At 39.5% G+C, this 6,418-nt stretch overlaps 1 non-coding gene across 1 annotated transcript; it reads left to right on the top strand.

The window, feature by feature from the left end:
• The first annotated feature begins 6,064 nt into the window (after positions 1-6,064).
• Positions 6,065-6,190, top strand: LOC120097617 (small nucleolar RNA SNORA17). Its single transcript, XR_005495180.1, has one exon. It is a non-coding gene; the product is annotated as a small nucleolar RNA SNORA17 (small nucleolar RNA).
• Positions 6,191-6,418: the final 228 nt, after the last annotated feature.

Genomic DNA, 6,418 nt, shown 5'->3' with positions numbered 1-6,418 from the left:
CTGGAATAAAAAAACCCAGGATAGCTAAAACTATCCTCAACAATAAAAGGACTTCAGGGGGAATCACTATCCCTGAACTCAAGCAGTATTACAGAACAATAGTGATAAAAACTGCATGGTATTGGTACAGAGATAGACAGACAGACCAGTGGAACAGAATTGAAGACCCAGAAATGAACCCACACACCTATGGCCACTTGATTTTTGACAAAGGAGCCAAAACCATCCAATGGAAAAAAGATAGCATTTTCAGCAAATGGTGCTGGTTCAACTGGAGGTCAACATTTAGAATAATGCAGATCAATCCATGCTTATCACCCTGTACAAAGCTTAAGTCCAAGTGGATCAAGGACCTCCACATCATACCAGATACACTCAAACTAATAGAAAAAAATCTAGGGAAGCATCTGGAACACATGGGCACTGGATAAAATATCCTGAACAAAACACCAATGGCTTATGCTCTAAGATCAAGAATCGACAAATGGGATCTCATAAAACTGCAAAGCTTCTGTAAGGCAAAGGCCACTGTGGTTAGGATAAAACTGCAACCAACAGATTGGGAAAAGATCTTTACCAATCCTACAACAGATAGAGGCCTTATATCCAAAATGTACAAAGAACTCAAGAAGTTAGACCGCAGGGAGACAAATAACCCTATCAAAAAATGGGGTTCAGAGCTAAACAAAGAATTCACAGTTGAGGAATGCTGAACGGCTGAGACACACCTAAAGAAATGTTCAACATCTTTAGTCATAAGGGAAATGCAAATCAAAACAACCTTGAGATTTCACCTCACACCAGTGAGAATGGCTAAGATCAAAAACTCAGGTGACAGCAGATGCTGGCGAGGATGCAGAGAAAGAGGAAAACTCCTCCATTGTTGGTGGGATTGCAGACTGCTACAATCATTCTGGAAATCAGTCTGGAGGTTCCTCAGAAAATTGGACATTGAACTGCCTGAGGATCCAGCTATACCTCTCTTGGGCATATACCCAAAAGATGCCCCAACATATAAAAAAGACACGTGCTCCACTATGTTCATAGCAGCCTTATTTATAAAAGCCAGAAGCTGGAAAGAACTCAGATGCCCTTCACCAGAGGAATGGATACAGAAAATGTGGTACATCTACACAATGGAATATTACTCAGCTATCAAAACAATGACTTTATGAAATTCGTAGGCAAATGGTTGGAACTGGAAAATATCATCCTGAGTGAGGTAACCCAATCACAGAAAAACACACATGGTATGCACTCATTGATAAGTGGCTATTAGCCCAAATGCTTGAATTACCCTAGATGCCTAGAACAAATGAAACTCAAGACGGATGATCAAAATTAATGCTTCACTCCTTCTTTAAAAGGCGAACAAGAATGCCCTTGGCGGGGAATAGGGAGGCAAAGATTAAAACAGACACAGAAGGAACACCCATTCATAGCCTGCCCCACATGTGGCCCATACATATACAGCCATCCAATTAGACAAGATGGATGAAGCAAAGAAGTGCAGGCCGACAGGAGCCGGATGTAGATCTCTCCTGAGAGACACAGCCAGAATACAGCAAATACAGAGGCGAATGCCAGCAGCAAACCACTGAACTGAGAACAGGACCCCCGTTGAAGGAATCAGAGAAAGACCTGGAAGAGCTTGAAGGGGCTCGAGACCCCATATGTACAACAATGCCAAGCAACCAGAGCTTCCAGGGACTAAGCCACTACCTAAAGACTATACATGGACTGACCCTGGACTCTGACCTCATAGGTAGCAATGAATATCCTAGTAAGAGCACCATTGGAAGGGGAAGCCCTGGGTCCTGCTAAGACAGAACCCCCAGTGAACTAGATTGTTGGGGTGAGTGCGGCAATGGGGGGAGGATGGGGAGGGGAACACCTGTAAAGAAAGGGAGGGGAGGGATTAGGGGGTTGTTTGCCCAGAAACTGGCAAAGGGAATAACACTCGAAATGTATATAAGAAATACTCAAGTTAATAAAAAAATTAGGTATATGAAAGAAGATTATAGACAAAAGTTTACAAGGGTGAGAATTGAAACCCTGCTAGGGAGCTTGAACTTTATTCTTATTTATAGATGACACAAAAGAGACCAATTTATCTCCATGTGTAGTGTGCCTTTTGAGATATTTGTCATAGCCTGTATCTACTAAATTTCTGTTATTCATTTCTATTTTACATCTTGAATCTAGGGACCCTGAAGGTATGTAGCATTATGGTCAATAAATTTACATTCAGACGATAAGCAAAGGGAACCCTTGACAGAAGATACTGTGACATTTTGAGAAATGTGTCCAACTTGTGTACCTATCTAAACAGAATACAGAAAAAATAAATTTGATGTTGAATTGAAGCTACTGGGGCATTAAACTGAAACTTGACAAATGATATCATGTAAAGATTTTCAGGCTTTAAGATGTAGAAAACCTGGGTGTTAACAAGGCTTCAATTCAGATCACAAAACTGGATGAAAGAGAACATGAAATGGAAAGTTCTTGAGAAATAAGAGTTAAACTGTCAGGTTAGAAGCTGTTACAGATGTCAGAATTGAATTAGGATAGGTTTTGTTGGATCTGTTTCTTGACACACTGATGACACTAGGGCTTCAGTAGAACAGTAAGTGAAAATGTATATAGCCTATGTATGGAAGAACAGAGGAGCTAAGAGAATGATCCAATGTAGAGGTGTAGGGGTATGAGATACTCTACCAATATAACATGTATTAAATTATCAAAGGCAAATACCTCACATTGGAATGAGAAATGACAGAAGAAATGCAGTGGGATATTACAGTTTCGTGACAATCTATGGGAACTCTGACACTAGGGCAAGAATTGTGACAATGGAGAAGGTGGACTGCAGTTGAGTGTGCATTGTCAGTGTGGGCCAGATGTGCCTTTGGTCACACAGGAAGGAAGAACATTAGGGTGACCTGAGTTGCATAAACTGAGCAAGAGTGGTGTGTGCACGGATCTCATATTTGCTTATGTATCATTTACAGGCAAATACACCTTATATAGAGCCTCTCTGTCTTTTCCCATGAATATAAAAATAAGGAAAACATGGAAACTGCAGTGGCTGTTGGTCAGTGGCCCAGGTCTTGTGGGAAAGCACTGTGATCTTCATTAATCTATTCTGCATGACTCTCAGGTCCAAAACAGTAAAGAGTATGATTAGAAACTTAACATCCCTACCACACACAGAAGAGCAGTTTATCCCAGAAACTCAGAAGCCAATTTTCAGAATCATTCAGTAAACATCTCTTTGTAGGGTTCCCAGACAAAAAGGATAATCAGTACAGAAAGGCAGAAGGTAAGAATAGTACACTTGTCCTTAGATGTTGACATCACCAAGCCTAATGTAGACTCATTTTCTGCTGGGAACCTTCCTATCATATATAGGGTTTCCAGGGAAGACAGCGAATGGAAACAGTGTTGGTGATTGGAGTCACGCTGATAGCAGATGGGGCTATATGACAGCAATAGGCCATTTAAGGCTTTAATACTACTGACCGAACAAAACTTAATTATCTGGAGCTAGCAAAAACACCCAGCAAGAAACTCTGAACTCTTAACTCTTAAGTGTACACACATACAGACATGTACATTTGTAAGTAAATTTCTGCTGACAGCAGCAGGCGATTAGGTAAAGGATTAATTGTTAGAGTTCCTTTCTCTTTTGTCCAGGAGACTCTTACTGGTTGGGCAAGTGTCTTGGACATTTTAAATTTGCATGAAGCAGAAAGAAAAAGAAAGAAAAAATTTTAAATCTTTTTTTATACAGGCAATATGAACAGACTCACATACACTCATACACATACATTCTGGTCATACCTGACAGTCTGTCTCATCTATTTTACAAATGGTATATATGTATACCATATATATATATATATATATATATATATATATATATATAATATTTATATTTTGTGGATTAGGGTGACCCTCAAATTTCATACACATACATTTGGATGGATGGATGGATGGATGGATGGATGGATGGATGGGGAAGCAAGCCAGCGCTTTGATTATTTTTCTCTGACCTTTTATAGACACAAACTCTTAGAAAATTACCTCATAGATAAAATGTTACACAAAAGGATGTTGATACTAAGTTCAAAGCAGTGTTTCATTCTATAAGCTCATTATAAGTTTAAAGCAACAGTTTCACCTGGCCTCATTTTGTTATAGTGCCCACCTGTGGGCTTCATCCTTGGATTGGAGTGTTTTTTTTTCCTTGATTGCAAATTTCCTCAAGTCTATTTCTCTTTTTATTGTAATTGTGAAAGCTCATTATATTCCTCATTATGCAGCCATTACTTGTCATTTTATGAGGAATGGGCACATTCTATACTTGATTTTAACTTTATTATATCTTTTTGGAGAAACCAGTAAAAACATGATCAATACAGATGCAGAGGCTTGCATCCAACCATCGGACTGAGCACAGGACCCCAATGCAGGAGTTAGAGGAAGGACTGAAAGAACTGAAGAAGTTTGCAACCCCATAGGAAGAATAACAATATCAACCAACCAGACTCCCCAGAGCTCCCAAGGACTAAACCACAAAGCAAAGAGTACACATGGAGGGACCCATGGCTCCAGGTTCATATGTAGCAGAGGATAGCCTTATTTGGCATCAATGGGATGGGAAGCCTTTGGTCCTGTGAAGACTCAATGGCCCAGCTTGGGGGAATGCTAGGATGGTGAGGCAGGAGAGGGTCGGTGGATGGGGGAGCATCATAGAAGCAAGGGGAGAGGGGTGAGATAGAGGAGTTGTGGAGGGAAAACTGGAGAGGGGGATAACATTTAAAGTGTAGATGAATAAAATAACCAAAAAAATGTAAAAGGAACCAATTTTCGTATTTGAATCAAATCAGAATTTTATAAAATCATTAATCCACCTAAACAATATTAATTTATGAAAGTTCATCTTTATGTTGATCTATAGGAAGTATGCTCAATAGGGTGTTCTAATGCCCAGAAGTCATTATACTGTGTAATAATGATAGGAAAAGCCATATCAGCTGCAAGAAGCAATCCTGAATGAAATCCTGAAGGCCCTGCAACTCAGATTTTACCCATGCAGCCGTGCAAAAACAGTGGGCCATCTCCAGGAAAGCAGCCTGCATGCCTTTAGTCTATCTTAGATGTCTCCTGATGCTTTTGTCCTGTGAAAATTGAGTACAATAAATGTATAAACCTTAGAAGAGACTGTGACATCTGGGATAAAGTCCCTCTCATCACTCTGAACTGGTGCTGTCTGTTTGTAACTACTATAATAGTATATAATAGTAGTATAATACTAAGACAAACTGTCTTCAGCTCTGCCATCTTGCTGCACTAATATTTAAATGTTTTATTTATTCTTCATTTATGTATTCATTGCATTCCATATTCAGTGCACTGTATTGGAGTGAGTGAGCCATACAAGTAGCCATATGAGTAGAAGGTCAAAGGACAACTTTCCACAATTAATTTTTTTTGTCTCTATCATGTGAGGCCCAAAGATCAAACATCAGCTTGTGTGTCTTGACAGCAAGTACCTTTGTTCATTGAACCATGCCAAGCCACATGCTTATAGTTAAGTAAAGTAATTCTACAAAGTATTTCAACAGTTTAAGACTTTCCTGGTTATAGTAGCTTTACAAGCTCATAACAAGCTCTATGTGATGCTTTGGATATACTGTAATGTAGAAGATATTTGTGATACATCCTGAACTACACAAATGAATTCTTAGGATGCCAAGAAGTTGATAGGTTAAAACTAATTAAACTTTGTCTAAGTCACTTATAGAGTCCTCACAATCAATAGAATTAACTGGCTACTAATCAGAGAAAAGCTCTGAATTTCCCTTACATCAGGAAAAAGAACATCCAAATTCTGTGATCATATAACACTCATTCCTCTTTGGCAATATTCATTTTAATGATGTAAAGCTGTTGTTATAAAATTGAAATCACATGAAAATAAGCTTAATGACAAAAGTTTGTTTATGTCTGGGTGAATACATTTTAGTTGAAAATTCTTAGATTAAAATAACTTCTTCCTGCCCCAGAGGTGTTGCAGGTGTAGCTATTGTGACACATGTGTGTCCGGGGGTGGCAGAGAGGAGAAAAGCTATGTCTATGTTCGGTCTTCTGATGTGTAAATAATGGTTAGTATCCTAACATTCCCTGAAAAATGTGAACCTGGTGCAAATGGGCCCAGGCAGGGAGCTATCCTGAGACAACATCTGACAGTCTAGGACCTGGTAGACCTTTTGGGCTCTGAGGACAAGGAGCAAGCCTGAGACAAGATGAATCCTACCTGCCCAAGGTGAGTCCTTTCCTGGGGCCATAATGCATAAGTGGGGCATAGCACTTCTGGGATGACTCCCAATACTCAATGACGTCCATTTGC

This window comes from Rattus norvegicus, chromosome 16, assembly GCF_036323735.1.
Source record: "Rattus norvegicus strain BN/NHsdMcwi chromosome 16, GRCr8, whole genome shotgun sequence".
In the NCBI taxonomy this organism is placed as follows: domain Eukaryota; kingdom Metazoa; phylum Chordata; class Mammalia; order Rodentia; family Muridae; genus Rattus; species Rattus norvegicus.
The sequence above is the reverse complement of the archived record's forward strand: the minus strand, read 5'-3'. Positions and strand labels throughout refer to the sequence as shown.